Source organism: Bos javanicus, chromosome 13 (assembly GCF_032452875.1).
Source record: "Bos javanicus breed banteng chromosome 13, ARS-OSU_banteng_1.0, whole genome shotgun sequence".
Classification (NCBI taxonomy): Eukaryota; Metazoa; Chordata; class Mammalia; order Artiodactyla; family Bovidae; genus Bos; species Bos javanicus.
The window spans coordinates 79,890,714-79,907,153 of NC_083880.1; positions in this window are offsets into that span (position 1 = coordinate 79,890,714).

Consider the following 16,440-nt stretch of genomic DNA (forward strand, 5'->3'; position numbering starts at 1 on the left):
AGAAACGAAGAGAGGGAATCCCCACTGGGAGGTATGGCTACTATTTGAATAAATGTTTTGAGAAATAGTTTGGCCATTTGGGGGAATTTCTATAGACAGAGTCCTTATTTTATGGGCGCTTGTGTTTTGATGGAATAATTTATTGAAAACTTGAGATTCTGAAACTCTGTAGTATCATCATACTGTTCTTCAAGGAGAAGATGCATTTCCTAAGGCCTTTCTTCCCTGGATCTCTGGGTTCTTATCAACCTCACTTGTTCACTGGTTTAGTAATAGGAATGGGTGCTTCTCAGGTGGCACTACTGGTAAAGAACCCACCTGCCAATGCAGGAGATGTAAGAGATGTGCATTCGATCCCTGGGTCGGGAAGATCTCCTGGAGGAAGACATGGCAACCCACTCCAGTATTCTTGCCCGGAGAATCCCCATGGACAGAGGAGCTTGACGGGCTACAGTTATTAGGGTTGCAAAGAGTCGGACATGACAGAAGCGAATTAGCACGCATGCATGGGTGCAGAGGAGAAATTTTCAAGTTCCCAGAAATAAATGGAATAATAATCTTAATGTCATTTTAAATTTAAGTGGGCTAGAAATTACCTATGGGGATTTTGTCCTCTTATACTCTCTCTCTTCTCTTTCTTTTATCTTGAAATGGTAGTTTTCAAGGATGTCTTCATTCTTTCAAGGACGTTTATTGAGAATTTACCATGTGTAAGACATTATGCTAAGCAGTGGCTTTATGTATATAATAGAACATTAAACAGGTTAGGAATAATGGGGTGTAAACATAAAGCAATTTTATTTTATCTCCCTCTATCACTTAAAACTTTATTGAGCTGGGAGGGGTTTTCCTCTGCTCTTAGATGATTTTTCTTGGTCATTTATGTTAATAGAAACTTCTGCAGTTGCTCTAGGTTACTAAACACAGTTTTAGTTCCAAAATTAGAATTTCTTTTTACTTCAACAGAATCTGTTTAATTTTATCTTTTAAAATTTTTTATTGAAATATAGTTGCTTTACAATGTGTTCGTTTCTGCTGTACGGCAAAATGAATCAGTTATACATATACATATACCCACTCTTTTTTTTTGGAAAGACTCTTTTGTCATATAGGCCATTCAGAGTACTGAGTAGAGTTACCCGTGCTGTCCTTGAGGAGGGCGTGGCAACTCGCTGTGGTTTTCTTGCCTGGAAAGTCCTGTGGACAGAAGAGCCTAGTGGGCTACAGGCCATAGGGTCGTAAAGAGTCAGTCACAACTGAAGCGACTTAGCATGCATGCATGCACCTGTGCTATACAGCAGGTTATTAGTTTTCTACTTTAGCTATATTAATAACAGTGTGTATATGTCAATCCCAATTTCCCAACTTATTCCCCCCCATCCGTTGGTGACCATGAGTTTGTTTTCTACGTCCATTACTCTGCTTCCATCTTGCAATTAAGTTCTTTTGTACCCTGTTTCTTTATATTCCACATCTACGTGATATCATATGGTATTTGTCTTTCTGGGTATGGCTTACTTCACTCAGTATGACAATGTCTAGGACCATCCATGTTGCTGCAAATGGTATTATTTGCCTCATATAATAAGCCAATTTCTGAACTTGACTTAAATTAAGATCTCCTTCCCTTAGACAAGCTGTCCAGGGAAGTCTACATCCAGTAAATAGGAAAGTGGTTGCCTTGTTCCTTCCTTCACTCTGTAGTCATGAGTCTGTCCAAAGGCGCTTCTGACCCTCTTCTTCAGAGAGTGGGGATGGGGTTGAGGTTGGGTGAGCAGGGAAGTGACTGACAGCGTTGTGAACTGTGTCCTGGTCTCTGGCCCCAGCAGATGTGTACGCTGACTCTTGTCCCTCTGAGCACTGTCCTGCGTTCTTTGGAGATTCTCCTCCCCTTGCTAGGAAACTCACACAAGAACCTTTCTGTTTTTCTTTCATTAGTTTTTGCTCAGGGGCCAAGGGTTTCCCTGGCAAATGCTCTCCCTTTCTCAAGATATCCAGACCCCTCTTTGCTCAGAGGGTTTATAGGTACTTCAGATCCTTGGGTCGCACTGTCTACATGGGGACGTGCTCACACTTGGTCTCATGTTCTGCTCTGAGGTCCTGGAGACACAATCCCGTTGGTAATGAATCCTCCCCTGCAGCTTCAGGAAGCCAAGTTTTTGACTCCTTCTCCAGGCTGGGCCCCTCGTCTGGCCCCTCCCCTTCCTCTTTTCCTTCGATCCATGTCTGAGCCCTGTTTCTTGAGAGACAGAAGCTGCCCCTGGAAACACGCATGTAAATCATTCTATCTCGGAGTTAGTCTTGTAGCTTCTCTGGGTCTTCATTTTTGGTTTGGGAGAAAATGTTCCTTGGAATGCCAGTGAGGGAACAAAGGGTGAGGGGGCCAGGCTGAAAACACAGGGTAATCGTTCAAGAGCTGCTCCTGCCACACAGCCTGATTAGAGGGTCATCAAAGGTTTTGTTAAGAGGTGTTGTTTTTGCTGGTACTGAAGGATAAGTTCGTCTCTGAGGTAAAGTAAAGAAAAAGGATGTTCTTGACAGAAACGATAGGGCCCCAAAGGGAAGGTGTCTGAAAGTACACGGAATGTTGGTGGAAACAGCTGCAGCTTTAGAACGTGTGGTTGGGAAGATCCTTAATGAAGAAGTACTGAGTGTGTCAAACAAGGGGTTTGGCATTTACCCAGCAGTCTCTGGGGTTGCACAGAGTCAGACACGACTGAAGCAACTTAGCAGTAGCAGCAGCAGTCCCTAGGGACGCTTTGGGAAGTTGTAAACAGGGAGGTGATGTGTTCCTAAAAGACAGTGACGCCTAGGAAAAAACGAACAAAAATTGTGTAAGATATCTACGGAGAAAATGACAAGGCATGAGTGAAGGACATGAACCAGACCCTCGAGAAAGAGAAGTCCTGAAGCCCTGGGCTGCCCCTGGTAACCCTGTGTTATTTGTTGGTCTGATTTTCAGGTCTATCTCCTCTGTTGATTGCTCTTCCACTGGATGTGAAAAGGTAAGGAATGGAAATAAAACTTATTTAAATACTTCCTCCTCCCTTCTCTGCTCCTCTTCAGTGAGTTGTTGCAAAAGTTAAAACGAGACAAAGCAAGACCATTTGGGCTTTAGAAGTAAGTGGGAAAAAGGGAAGTTGTCAAGAAGGATATGTATTTGTATATTCACTTGTAAAAAAGTGAATGAATAAATAAACAGTACATTTGGTAGAGTTCGTATGCTCATGGAAACAAAAAATGGAGGAATATACACCAAACTGTAGATATTCGTGTTTTGGTGTATTTTCAAGTATTATATCTGAAATACGGTATTTTTTATTGAAGTATAATTGCTTCACAATGTTGTGTTAGTTTCTGCCATACAATAGCGTGAGTCAGCTCAGTTCGCGTGTAGCCCCTCCCTCCTGCCTTCCTCCCGCCCCGCTCCCACCCTCTAGGGCATCACCGAGCTGAGCGGGGATCTCCGAGTTGCCCGCAGCTCCCCTCTGCTCGCTCTGCTCTGCACGAGACAGTGTATGCGTGTCAGTGCGGCTCTCCCCGCTCTCCCTTCATAGCGCTTACCCACTACATTGATTCACGTGCATTATCTATCTTTATACCTATCTTTTATCTCAATCTGTCTATGTAAACTCTGTGAAAGACTTTTTCTAGAAGAGTCTCTCTGATACATCGTAGGGATTCAATATATATCTGTTGAATAAATGAGTATATACATTATATATGTACATGTATAGGATCCTTTACTTATAAACAAACAACAATTTTACTTTTGTGTAATAAGGGTTGAGTTCTCAACCTCAGAACTTTCGACATTCTGGCAGGGATACTTTGGTTTGACAGGCTGCTCTGTGCATTGTAGGATGTTAAATAGCATCTCCGCTGCGGCTTGTCAGTCAGTCATGTCGACTTTGTGTGACCCCGTGGACTGTATCCCGCCAGCCTCCTCTGTCCATGGGATTCTCCAGGCAAGAGTATTAGAGTGGGTTGCCATGCCCATCTCCAGGGATCTTCCCAACCCAGGGATCGAACCTGGGTCTCCTGCATTGCAGGCAGAGTCTTTACCAGCTGAGCCACCAGGGAAGCCCCTAATGCATCTCTGGTCTCTATTAATTAGATGCCAGTAACTCCTCCCTTCCTGCCTCCAACCAGTGGTGGCAACCAAACTATCCCCAGATGTTGCTCAATGTCCTTCCGGGGTCAAAACCCTCCCCGTTTCCCTCACCAAGAACCACTGTGATGGGAGAAACCCAGAGTCAGGTACCTCTTTATCGTTGTAAAAACGCGCAGCGCATCATGAGGTAAATGGCAAGTTTCCATCTACCGCTGTGCTGTTAGAGGGGAGTGAGCTGAAAGCTCTGTCATGGATTCCCATACTTTAATGAGAGTTACTCAGGTCTCAGCACCCTCTACATTTTGGTTTTCTTGTTTAGTATAAATGCAATCCAATTTAATCTGCATATAAACACATCCATTGCATATTAAAATCAACATATTATAAGCATCAAGCTGAATGCTTTCTTGAAGGAGCAAACTAAAAAAATTCATACATATTAATATCACAGATAAGCCAATTATTATATGAAGTAGTAAATAAAAAAACAATATGATTAATCTAAAACTGGGAGCTTCATAAAGCAAAATATATGATATTAAGATTAGACTGCTTTAGAGACAATATTATGAATCCTTGCATTTTACATGTAATTTGTTTAAAATTAATTTCCCAGTGTGCTATCTTATTTTTGTTTCACCTAGACCTACGCTAATATGTTTTATGAAACCTTGATATTACTTAAAATCACAGCATGGAGAAGATGCTATTTCTCTACTCTTAATTGAGGCAGAACACACGAGTTAGCTTCACAGTTCACAAGACCCCGAGGACCGGGAGGTCTGCTGGAATTGTTGATTATCTGCGGGAAGGGCGCAGTGATGCGGCTCACCTGGTTTATGAAACACTCAGCATTATTCTTTACATAGCAACAACAACAATCTTTATAATAAAGAATACAGTTTTTGAGCACTTACTGTGTGCCAAGCCCTTAGCATTCTGACTGTGTGTGTGTGTGTGTGTGCTCATTTGCTCAGTCGTGTCCGACTCTTTGTGGCCCCATGGACGGTAGCCAGTGAGACTCTTCCGACCATGGGATTTCCCAGGCAAGAGTACTGGAGTGGGTTGCCATTTCCTTCTCCAGGGGATCTTCCCAGCCCAGGGATCGAACCCTGGCCTCCAGGCAGATTCTTTACCACTGTGCCACCTGGGAAGTCCCTGATGTGTTAACTCCTTGAGGGCAGGGTCAAGCTTTGTTCATCCATGTCTCCTCCAGAACGCAGGATGCTTTGTTGGTACTTCAAGAAATATGAAGAAACAGCATTCAGCTTCACCTTGGTCTTGCCCCTGGACTTCCCGGGCTGTGTCCTGTACTTTCCTGTCTGTTCCCTCCAAAGACCATCATGTTCGAGCCACAAACCTATGTATCCATGCCTTCTTACACTTGAAGGTGCATTACAGCCCTCACCTCCTCAGTGAAAACTGCTTCTGAGCCTCCTCTGGGCACTCCGTGTAGCAGTTTAACACTTTTCTCTTTTTAACCTTTGAAACATCTTATTATAGTTGTAGCCTTTTTGCAACCCGCCGTAAGTTTCTGCATTGATCTATATTTTAAGAGCCTCTTCTGGTGCTTGGAACATACTAGGCAGGTAGTATACGCTAGCTGTTCTTATTGCATGCTGGTATTGTATACGTGTGTCGGGGCGGGGGGGGCATGCATCAGATCCCTGCAGGGTCCGTCCAAATCCTAGCAATGGACTTTAAGCAAGTCACAACCTCTTTGAGCCTCAGTTTCCTCATCTGTGAAACTGGATCATATTAATACCTACTTCATAGAGTAGATGTACAGATTAAATGCACTTAAAATATGTGAAGGGCTTAGAAAATTGCCTGACACATTGAGTTGGTAGCTGTTATTTTTGTAGAGGTGTTAGCTGTTATTTTTATAGGGACCTATTAATGAAGTGAATCAAGCTGAAATTGAGAATTTTTTTTTTCTTGAAGCATGTGAATTGCCCGATCTGGCTTAATTTCCCCAGTTTTAAAAGAGATGTGGGTATACGGGATATTGCTCATTATTTCTTAAGTTCACTATAAGGTCAACAGTAGTGCCAGTGTGATGATATATGGTTGCTGAGACTCAGCCTCTATGCAGGAGACCTTAGGGAGTGGTGGGGCCTGGGAAGAAATGGAGCCACTCATGCTGTCTGAGGCGGCAGCCACTACTCAGCTCAACTGTTGTGCTGTGGGGTACAGACCTTATCTTATCAGACTGTCAGGTTTTTAAAGAGAAGCCCAAACTGAAATTTTATAGGAGGTCTCCAAATTTTTAAATGTTGGCAGCTAAATAAATAAAATATAATATTTTCTGCAGCTTCCCTGGTGGTTCAGTGGTAAAGCATCTGCCTGCCAATGCAGGAGACCCAGGTTTGATACCTGGGTCAGGAACATTTCCCTGGAGATGGAAATGGCAACCCACTCCAATATTCTTGCCTGGGAAATCCCATGGACAGAGGAGCCGGGTGGGCTACAGTCCATGGGATCACAAAACAGTTGAACATGACTTAGCAACTAAACGCATACACACACACACACACACACACACACACACACACAGTATTCTCTGCAGTGTGACAAGATTGTAAAAAACCCTGCATCTCTAACCCAGTTTGGTCCCCTAGGCCACCAGTTTGCAAGCTCCGTTTCATCTGACAACTTCCTCTAGGGTTTGAATGTGAGCTGCCCACAGAAGATAGGCAAATAGACGTGAGTGAAACCACAGTTTGGTCAAAGAACTCTGGAGCATTTTCCATACATAAAATTCGGCTTATGATTTTTCTTTTAATAATCCAAAGGCTATTTCCCACTGTTGCTCTGTTTTCTTCTTTTTCTTTTTTGTCATTGTGTGCACATTGGTAACATGCCCTGAATGCAGAAAAGCCATAAACTAGGTCATTTCCTCGGACAGGGAAATTCTCTGAAGCAAAAGCAGCAAAAAAATCCATCATTTTCCTACTACAGAAGTATATACTTTCTCTCCAAAACCTACACAGAGTTTGACACAATAAAAAACCACGTCTGACAAAAATGCTAAATTCATGCAGTTTAAAATTTTTAATCACCTTAAGCTGAATCCTAAATCGGTTTTCCTGCAAGATCACAAATCAACTGCTTAGCTTCCCTTAAGAAAATGCTGACCTCTACAAGAAACAGTTATTTGTTTTTATTTTTTTCTCCTTCCCTTCTGGATGTTTGTGTGTGTGTGTGTGTGTGTTTTTTTTTTTTTTTTCATTTTATAGAATTTAATAAAGGGTGAAGTAACAAATGAGGAGATAAAAATATTCCTAAACACTCTAGGGCAACTGTGGGTATGTAAACAGATATTGTAGCCAGTCCCTCAAGTCGCATCAGTATTTGACTTTATAATTCGAGCTCTGTTTATTACTAAATTTAACTTGTATCTGTGTATCTCTCCCTGAATTCAAGTAAATGGCAGCCTGAGACTATAACATGCCAAATTATCCATTTCATAGGCGAGTTTGTCGATTTATGTATCTGTCGGTGCATTGATATCTTTTAACATGGTCTTTCAAGGAAGACATTTCTGTATCTTTCTTTCGTATTCCTCCTTGTTTACGGAGAGCTGGTCCTCCCCTCTCTTTCAAATTGCCCTCTCTTCTCATCTACAAATGTTCATGGTACAGATTTTTTTTTATTATTCCCTCTAAACTTTCTCGTTCTCATCTCTGTCTTTTATGGTTTCGACTGTGTCATTAGAAACTGACTCCTGAGGCTGCCGGTTAGCCCTTGCCAGCCCTGGTCTCAGCCTCTGTGTGCGCGCGCAGGACGGGAGGGCGGGCGCGATTCCTGCGCACGGCTTGTCCTCACGTGGAGATGCACCATCGCCGAAGGAAGAGAGGTAGGTGGATCCTGATGACCTGCTGACGAACTTCCTGTTGTGAGTGTGTGGTGGCAGGGTGGTGGGGGGTGGGCAGGAAAGAGAACCAAGTCCTGACCACCTACCTAACTGACCAGGTGCTTTTTCAGCTCTTCACCGAGATATCAGTGGTTCTGAAATGCTTTCCAGCATAATGTTGGCGACCTGTATCGGTAAGCACAAGTGGTGGGTGGGGGGAACACGGTGACAGAAATAACCCACTTTTTTCTACCCCTGGGTTCCATCTGCCCAGCTCGCAACCGGTAAGTGGTTCCCCTCCCTGATGAATATTTCAGGGTACCCTGCGGGGTGCTGTAAGTGAGACCTTGGCCCTGGGTTCAGCGTTTAAGGGGGCCCTCCAAAACTCCATCATCAACATCAATATTTTAATGGAATATTTAAAAAAATCAAGATGAATGTAAAGAAATCTGCAATTAACAGAATATCGAAAATTCTCGGTGAAGATAGGGTCCACACAGCTGCTGTTTTTTGATGCCTTAGGCCCCAGGATGGCTTGGCTATGCAGTGCTATTCCTGATTCTGTCTTTATTTAATATTTTCATGTCCTTCTCAAGGAGGGCAATACTGAGAAACTGGGCCCTCACAGTGCCCAGGTGTGCTGTGTTATTTGGAAGGGCCCCCCTGTGGCACCCTCTGACAGAGGGATCCCAGAGTTTCCTGGCACCCCTGTGTCTTACAGAGTTCCTGTGCCTAAAGCATCTTCAGTGTTTACTTGTATTTTCTCAGTTCTCCATCAGACTTGGGGATGAGAGTCCAACAGGGTCTTGGCCAGAAGACAAACCCAAGAGCCCCAAAGAATGTTCTATTCAGGATCATGCCTTCTTTTGGAGGCTAAGGCTTTTGTACAAAGCTAGTCTCACTGTGTTTGAACGCCTGTTCCCTTGGGATGGCTTCTCTTCCTGCTGCTCTCCAGGCTCCCTGCAGCTCTCACCACCTGGGAATCAGGCGTATCCATTGCCCTCATCATCTTCATCTCTGTTGGTCCACATTTATTGAGGGCAAAGGGCACCATCTCTCATTTACTCCTTGCCATAGCCCTGGCTAGTGGGATCCGTGATTCTGTGCCTTTTGCCAGTGAGGGAGCTGAGGACCCAAGGAATAAATTCCCGGGCACCTTCTTGCTTGGAAGCAGTGGGGCTTGGGCCTAAACCCACATCTCCCTCATTCTAGATGCTGGGCTCCTAACCTCTGATTTGCCCTGTAGACTTCTGTGAAGTCTCAAGAGCCAGGAGGCTTTTGTAGAACTTTATTTACTCTACGCACACAGAACACACACTCAACATTGCCAACATTCTGGCACTCTGCCCCTGGTTAAATTTCAGATCTTGGCCATACTGTTGATTTTAAGGCAGAGAAACTGCCCTGAGAGAGTTCAGCCCAGTTATAGAATGAAGCATCTTTATCAGTTAGGGTTACTGGCCGTAAGCAACAGAAACTAATTCTGGTTAACTCAGACAAAGCCTGGGTTTGTTAAGAGAATACTGGCTTCTCATGAGGCTTCCCTGGTGGCTCCGATGGTAAAGAATCTGCCTGCAGTGGCGGAGACCCAGGTTCAATCCCTGGGTCAGGAAGATCCCCTGGAGAAGGGAATGGCTACCGACTCCAGTATTCTTGCCTGGAGAATCCCATGGACAGAGGAGCCTGGTGGGCTACAGTCCATGAGGCAGCAGAGTCAGAAGAGACTGAGTGATTAACCCTTTCCCTGTCACTGACTTCTCACAGAAGATCACGGGAGTTAGAGACGGGTTCAGGAGCCACATAACACTTGGTTCCAAGGCCCTTAGTCCTTTTGTCTAACTGTTTGCCTCTCTGTACACGTGGATTTGTGGAATACATGCCCGAAACGAGAGGACCGCCAGGGAAATTCAGTAAGAGGCGGCAAATCCTTCCAACAAATGTCCTAACTTGGAATCATAGCCTTTCCTCAAGTTACAAAATCTAATGAGAGGCTGAATAAGTTGCCTACGATCACACCCCTGTACTAATCCCTATTGCAGAGATGACAGTCTTGAGACCTACTGTGGTTAAGTCACTTGCCTAAGGTTACTTAACTTGCCTGAGGTTTCAGAGCCAATAAGTGACGGAACCAGGATTTGAACCCCAGACTATCTGCCTTCAGATAACTATCTGAAAAATAGAACTTTTTAAACACCAAATCTAAAAATACATCTAGAAACCTTAGGAAGTTGAAATACATCTTTAAATTGGTGTCAGAATACATGCCCTGTGCTGTCTGACTGAGGGAGATCGCTTTGCTCTCATAATGCCCTCTTCTTTAGTTCTTACAGTGCTGCTTAAAATCATTCTCTATGTATATATCATCCAAGAGTTTTCCGGGAAAAAAAAGTTCATAACTACTTATATTTACAAGCAGTATTACCTTTGGGGATGTAATTTCTAGAAGTTTACCATCTGTTATGAAAAGGAATTGAGAACTTTAAAAACATTGCTTAGAATATGGCAATTTATGTATATCTGTGAGTTTAGGACAATTATCAGCTTTGGCTTTCTGAACTACCCTGAAATCTGTTTCCTGGCCCCAGCAACCAGGGGTAGTAATGGGTACTGATGGCTCACCTGCATCGTGGCCGTTACCTGCGCAGCAACACGGCCCCACAGCTCCTGCAACCCGCCTTCTTCTTCAGGAACTTCTGAGCGTCCCCATATGGGGTCCCCCATGGACATACAAGCTATTAGTCTCTAAGTCGTGTCTGACTCTTTTGCAACCCCCTGGACTCTATCCTGCCAGGCTCCTCCGTCCAGGCATTTCCCAGGAAAGAATACTGGAGTGGGTTGCCATTTCCTTCTTGAGATCTTCTTGGCTCAGGGATCGAACCTCATCTCCTGCATTGGCACATGGATTCTTTGCCACTGAGCCACCTGGGAAACCCCCACATAAAAACTGTAGAATCACTGTGTATCCCAACTTCTGTCTGGGATTCGTTTGTCATAGTTTCTCTATTTCCATGTGACAATAAGAAGATTAAGTTACACAGCGTTAGGATTTTTTTCCCTGTTTTTCTCCTATCTCTGCTATGACTAGTGTTTGTAATTGTTTTGATGAGAATTTAATCTTTTATGAACCTGTTTTCTTTTTGTGGAATTTTTATAAGCTGTGTTCAGGAATGCAGAGTTCTAATAGTTCTAATGAGCTAGGAAGAATTCTTTTATTTATTTATTTTTCAGTCAAGATGGTATGTGCCATCCAGGCTTGGAGCTGGTGGGCTAGAATATATTTCAAGGATCAGGCAAATGGATAATTATACTCAATGGCAAATGAAGCTGGATTTTGTTCTTTGCAATCGTTCCGGTTCTAGTACCTAAACACGGAATGTTTACTTTATTTCTTTACTGTTGCGTCCCGGTCTTTCCTTTCCATACACTGGCTGCTGGCACGGCCAACGCCAAGAGCAGCTAGCGTGAGCTAGTGCTGCCCTGCTGCCAGGCGTGGGGACTCCTGTTCTTGCCCTTCTGGTGGTGCCACCCGAGGTGGATCGTTCTGCTGCCCGTCCATTGTCTTCATATGTAAAAGTGGGCACGCTATTAAAACCCAGTTTATAGGTCAGTATGTTTATTAAACAGACAATGTATATAAAATGCTTAATCCAATGGCTGGGCCTGCCCTGGTGGCTCAGATGGTAAAGGATCTACCTGTAATGCAGGAGACCTGGGTTGGGAAGATCCCCTGGAGAAGGGCATGGCAACCCACTCCAGTAGTCTTGCTTGGAGAATCCCACAGACAGAGGAGCCTGGTGGGTTACAGTCCATGGGGTCACAAAGAATCAAATATGATTGGGTGACATTCTACCAATGCCTATAATATAGTAAAGCACTTGATCAATATAAATTTTTATTATGAAACACCGACACACACTTTTTATTTAAACAAAAGTGATATAATAGACTTGTGAGTCTGTATGTGCCTCTAATCTTGAATTACCAGGTGACTTATTCCTGGCTTGTGTGCATATATATGTACCTCAGAGTCTGTAAACAAATGTATATACATGTAACATCTGTGAATCATGTTCTCTTCCCAATGCCTATGGTCTTCATTTTGAAACGTCAGTTATTTCACAGCTTCGTGGGTGTATGCCGTGGCAGTGTGTCTGAGCATTCTGCGACCTTCTCGGTCAGTACCGACCTAGTTTTATCCTGAGTAGCTCTACTTCCCTGCACTGATGTGCGAACATCTCTGAATCTTCTCAAGGAAATGAAATCACAGTAACATCTGGAGAATGCAATGAGATGATTACTCTGAGCTAAATCTCTTTGATTCTTTACTGTTCCCATCACCTGCACTTGTCGCTGTGACTCCCTCTGGCAGAAGGAGGAATGGCTCTCCTGTTTAACGCTCCAGAGGCAGGAGGGAAAAAAATAGGAATATCTAATAGTTACGGAAAACTCCCTATGTGCAAGGACTTTACTGCAGATTCCATACTCCCCTGTAGAGTCTGAGCCTTTATTCCCACCATCGCTAATTGATAAAAGAGACTGGCAGAGTGAACGCTCAGTGATGCTGAATCCGTGGCAGGGCCAAGACTGCATTTCCGATGCCCTATGGTCGGTTCTAGAGCTTGCCGTTTAAGAAAAATAAACTTTGATTTTCAGAATAATTTTAGGTTTCCAGCAGATTTACAGAGATAGTATGAGTCTACTGTTTCACCATTGCACTTTACTGTCTCCTGAGATTCTTCAGATTTTACTAGATCATGTCAACTTTATCACCAAGCTTCTTTTTAAATTGAATTAGTTAATTATTTTTGGCTGTGCTGGGTCTTTGTTGCTGCGCAGGCTTTTCTCTAGTTGTGAGCGGGGGCTCGTCTTCCTCGCGGTGTGCGGGCTTCTCGCTGCAGAGGCGTCTCTTGTTGCTGGGCGCAGCTCCAGGGCGTGCAGGCTTCAGTAACTGTGGCACACGGCTCAGTAGTTGTGGCCCTGGGGCTCAGTTGCTCCGTGGCGTGTGGGATCTTCCCAGATCAGGGATCGAACCCGTGTCTCCTGCATCGTCAGGCTGATTCTTCACCACTGAGCCGTCAGGGATGCCCTCACCTAACCTCTTAACTGCAGCTCTGACCTCAGTTAGAGGCTCTGCTTAACTACATCTGAGGCCCCATTGGAGAACACAATGCAAGGTTTATTCTTCTAGTTCAACAAATGGTGATTGAGTGCTTTCTACATGCCTTGCGTGGAGTTAAGGACCAGGTGGTGAGCCATGCAGTCCTGCTGATTGTCCTCTGGGGAAGTAGATGTTGTGTACACACACACACACACACACACACACACACTCGGCTAAGTGTAAGTCTGCAGGGAGCAAATGCTGAGAGCATCCAACAGTGGAGGCTGACCTGGTCTGTGCGTCACCGCGCAGAGAAAAACAGGTAGGAATCGTTTCCCTTAGGAGGCGATATTTGACCTGATACTTTGAAGGGCAGGGCTTCCGTGGGAGGGGAGGACTGTCCAGGCAGACAGGACATCTCCATACAGGCTCCGGTGTCTGCCATCAACTTTCTTTTAATGAAAGAAAGGGTCAGAAAGGTGAAAAAATATTGCATTTCTTAGAATGCCTGTGAAGGTTCTTTTAATTCTACAATCTTTTCTTTAGGTTTTACCCTCTTTGTGATTTTCTCCCTTGGCCCACTCTCTCCTCCCCAGAATTAACCACCATGTCCTACATCTGAGCCCTGGACATACTCCTATAACCTCACAATATTTTAGTTATTTTCCTGGAAGTATCCATCTCTCTGCTCTAGTGGTTCCTCCTTGAGGAACATATCTTATTTCTCTTTCACATCTCCAAATAATGTGTGCATGGAATTTTTGAGCACTCACTATGCATCAGCATTTTGCTAAATCTTTTCATGCACTATGTTATGCATTCCTTGGGACAAACCTGTGACATTGGATTATTTACTCCCTATCGCTCACTTAGCAGATATTTCTTCTGCATCAGCCCCACTATGCAACCCTATGGGATTCTCCAGGCAAAAATCCTGGGGTGGATTGCCATACCCTCCTCCACACAGTGAGGTGTGGCCATATGACAATTCTAACCAACAGAATTGAGTAGAAGTATTCTGGGCCACTTCCAGGCCTGGCCCATAAAACTCTATCTGTGATCTTTCACTGGATGGAGGTGCCTCTTAAAGATGGCAGTTCCTATCATGCTGACCCGAGTGACAGCATGGAGCTGAGAGTCCTCCTTTCCGAGCTAGAGACACCCCAGTCTAGAAGCACTCAGTACTCCTGCCTTAGCAGGTAACAAGTGGAAACTGTGTTTGAGTCGTTTTGTGTTTTTTGCATCAGTTTTGTGCCATCAGCTAGAGTTGCTCCAAGTGGTACAGTTCTGTTATTATCCTTCTTTTACAGCCGTTCTCCCACTTTATTAAGCCCTGAGCAAGGTCATCCTGCTCAAGGGTGAGCTGGCTGATGGGTGGTCAGCAGCGATCCGTGATGCCCACCTAGACGCCTTCTCTCCTGTGGTCCTGCCATCTGCTAGAGTGATGCTCTTGACACTGTCAGGCCTGGTTCGTGACTGCTGTCTGCAGACGGGGTGCCCAGTTTGTATTTGCTTCGTTTCTCACTTCCACTCATACACTGTTGTCCAATGTGGAGTCACATGGCCACAAAAGGCTCAGAAGGAGGCTGGGGAATGTACTCTCAGCTGGATGTCCAGGGGTCCAGCTGACACGCAGGGACTTCTGTCTTTAAAAGGAAGAAAGGGAAGATGGCTCTTGGGGACGGTTTCCTGTCTTTCACACACATGATGATGACTCAGAACTTGCAGCCAAGACTAAATTAAGTCACTTATAGCCCCACATAAGCTATTCATAAAAATATCTTTTCCCTCTTTTGAAGTATAATAAATCGTATTTAACTTAGAGGTGTAATATTAATAGCTAGCAGTGATTGAGAGCTCGAGGCTTCCCAGGTGACTCCGTGGTGAAGAATCCGCCTACTGGTGCAGGTGACGCGGGTTCGATCCCTGGGTCGGGAAGATCCCCTGGAGAAGGAAATGGCAACCCACTCCAGTGTTCTTGCCTGGAGAATCCCACGGACAGAGGAGCCTGGCAGGCTACGGTCCACGGGGTCACAGAGAGTCAGACAGGACTGAGTACACACACCAGCGCTGAGAGCCCATTATGTGTAAGAATCCGGGTTGAGTGTTGTGTGAGTGTTAGCTCACTGAAGTCTTATAGCACTGTTTCAGATAAAGTGTTATTTCAGTTAACACTTTATAGGTGAGGAAACTGAAGCTTATGGAGGTTAAGTGACTTGCATAAGATCTAAAAGTTAGGAAGAGCCAGACTCGTGGTTCAGCCCTAGAGAGCCAGACTCCATCACTTCATCCATGTGATGGGGATAAGAATCACCACTCCCTGAGGGTAAATGTGAAATACTTACCTGGAAGAGAATGCAAAACAGCTTATTATTTTTTTTGTAATTTAAATGTAAAAGTCTGCATTTAAAAAAATCTAAAACTAAAATTTGCCCAGTTTTACTATATGGCAGTTAAGTCCTCTAATTTTTTTTTTCCTAAGTAAGAGTGCTTGTAAAATAAATCAAATATACAGAGAATCAATACTCGAAGTCTCTCCTCATCCCTCTGACGACTCCCTGCACACATAACACTCATTTCTGCAGAGCAGGGTTTGGCAAACTGACACGCAGACTGCCTCCAGCAGCCCTGTTGCCCCGTCCATTTCTGTAAATAAATTTTATTGGGACCCAGTCACAACCTTTGCTTCATATTGTCTATGGCTCCTTTTGTGCTGCAAGGTCAGAGTTGAATAGTTTTGCCAAGACTGTGTGGCCACAGAAATAGAAATACTCGTTATCTGTCCCTGCACATAAAAAGTTCGTCAAGCCCTGCTCTAGAGCTGGTCAGTGTTTGCATTCTGTCATCTGTTATTTGAGACTCTTCTTCATGTTTTTGAGTATGTCTGCATATGTATCCGATTGTACAAACACGTCTCTCTACACATAAACACACACATATATTTATGCATATATTATTGTTTGGTCACTCAGTCATGTCTGACTCTTTTGCCGCCCCATGGACTGTAGCCTGCCAGGCTCCTCTGTCCACAAGATTTCCCAGGTAAGAACACTGGAGTGGGTTGCCATTTCCTTCTCCAGGGAATCTTCCCGACCCAGGGTTCGAACCCATGTCTCCTGCATTGGCGGTCAGATTCTTAACCAGCTGAGCTACCAGGGAAGCCCATACATATATATGTACACACAAACACCCAGGCATACACACACACACACACACACACACACATTTTACCTAAAAGAAGTCATATTATGTATATTGTTCTACATAATATATCTTGATAATTTTTCCATATCAGTGCCTATAAGATTACTCCGTTATTTTGAGGAAAGCATTTGGAATCATGGTATAGATGTACAATAATTTATTTCATCA